Here is a 2013-nt window from a genome sequence, read left to right as displayed (position 1 = left end):
CCTTTTTTTTTTCTTTTAAGAGTCATCAGTCTATTAGGTGTAAGATAATAACTCATTATTGTTTTAATTTGATTTTCCCTAATAGCTAGTGATGTTGAACATCTTTCCTGCATTTTTTAGCCATTTGTATTTCTTCTTTGGGGAAGAGTTTATTCAAATATCTCAACCATTTTTTAAAATTAATTTATTGAAGTATATCACTCATACATAAATAATACATAAACAATAAGTGTATAACAATAGTTGTGAACTTACAAAACAAACATATATAACATCATACAGGTTTCCCATAACTCACCCTACCACCAATGACTTGCAGTGTTGTTAAATCTTTTTAAAATGATTAAAGAATATCATCAAAATATTACTACTAGCAAAAGTATTTCCCCCCAACCAACCCTATTATTATTATCTTTATAACATTTATATATGAGCATACATAAACCATTAAGTGTATAGTAAAAGTTGTGAACTTATAATGCAAACATGCATAACATCATACAGGGGTCCCTTACATCAACCCTCCACCAACACCTTGCATTGTTGTGAGATGTTTTTACAAATTATGAAAGAATATTGTCAAAATCTTACTACTAATCATAGTTCTTATCTTACATTTGCTGTGTTTTTCCCCCAACATACCCTATTATTATTTTTTAATATTTTTTTATGACAGAAGTTGTAAATTTATAAAACAATCATGCACATGTGCAGAATTCCCAACCAACGCCCCTTCATCAAGACAACACACTGTGGTAGAACATTTGCTACAGATAAGATAATATCATCTGATTTTACCATGTCCATAGTGTACATTTGGCTCACATTTTCCAAACTGCCTCATTATCAGCATAGTACATCTTTGGCATAGATGCAAGAATATCCTATTCTTATTATTAAGCACAGTCCAAAGATCACTCCAGCTGGATTTTCCCCCTGCTTTTCCATATTCCAAACACCCCCAGTAGTGATGTACATTTGCTCTAGCTCACAAAGGACACTCTTGCATCTGTACCATCGATGACAATGCTCATTCACCATTTGGTTTACTGTGCTATTCTGTTCCTAGATTACTTTCTAGCATTCTTTCAATTGGCATTTACATACCTAGACTACCATTTTCAGTCACATCCCAATTTATAAATTAGCTGTGCAATACCATCCACTCTATACATTTCCACACTTTTAGAGTAAAGCTAAGTAAAATTCCTACATACATTAAACATCAGCAGGCCATCTCAGTCCTTGTTTAAGAATCCACCATGTACCAACAGGTCTTGAAGATATTTTCCTATAATTTCTTCTACAAGTTTTATGGTTCTTGCTTTTATTTTAGGTTTTTTATCCATTTTGAGTTAATCTTTGGATAAGGTTTGAGATAGGGGTCCTCTTTTCGTCTTTCAGTTATGGATATCCAATTCTTTCACACCATTTGTTGATTGGACTGTTCTGCTCAATCTGTGTGGGTTTGACAGGCCAGTAAAAATCACATGACCATACCTGTGAGGGTCTTTTTCTGAACCATCAATTTGGTTACATTGGTATGTTTCTGTCATTATGCCAGTACCATGCTGTTTTTACCACTATAGGTAGTTAATATGACTTAAAGTCTGAAGATGAGGATTTACTTTTCCTTTTTATAATGTTTCTTACTATTCAGGACACCTTGCCCTTCCAAATAAGTTTGATGATCATGTTTTAAAATTGTATTTAATGCTGCTGAAATTTTTATTGGAATTGCACTGAATTTTATACCAATTTGAGTAGAATTGATGTCTTAATGATATTTAGTCTTCCAATCCATGAGCATGGAATGTTTTTCCACTTATTCAGGACTTTTTTGATTTGGCATTGTGTTACAGTTTTCTGAACACAAGTGCTTTACATCATTGGTTAAGTTTATTCCTAACTATTTTAGTTTTATCTGCCATATTTTATTTTCATCATTCTTTTGACACTTTCAGTTACTTTTACTGATATAATCTTCATTTCTTGACTCTCTTCCAGGCCTCT

The sequence above is a fragment of the Dasypus novemcinctus genome, chromosome 10 (assembly GCF_030445035.2).
Source record: "Dasypus novemcinctus isolate mDasNov1 chromosome 10, mDasNov1.1.hap2, whole genome shotgun sequence".
Lineage (NCBI taxonomy): Eukaryota > Metazoa > Chordata > Mammalia > Cingulata > Dasypodidae > Dasypus > Dasypus novemcinctus.
This window is presented reverse-complemented; position numbering follows the sequence as displayed.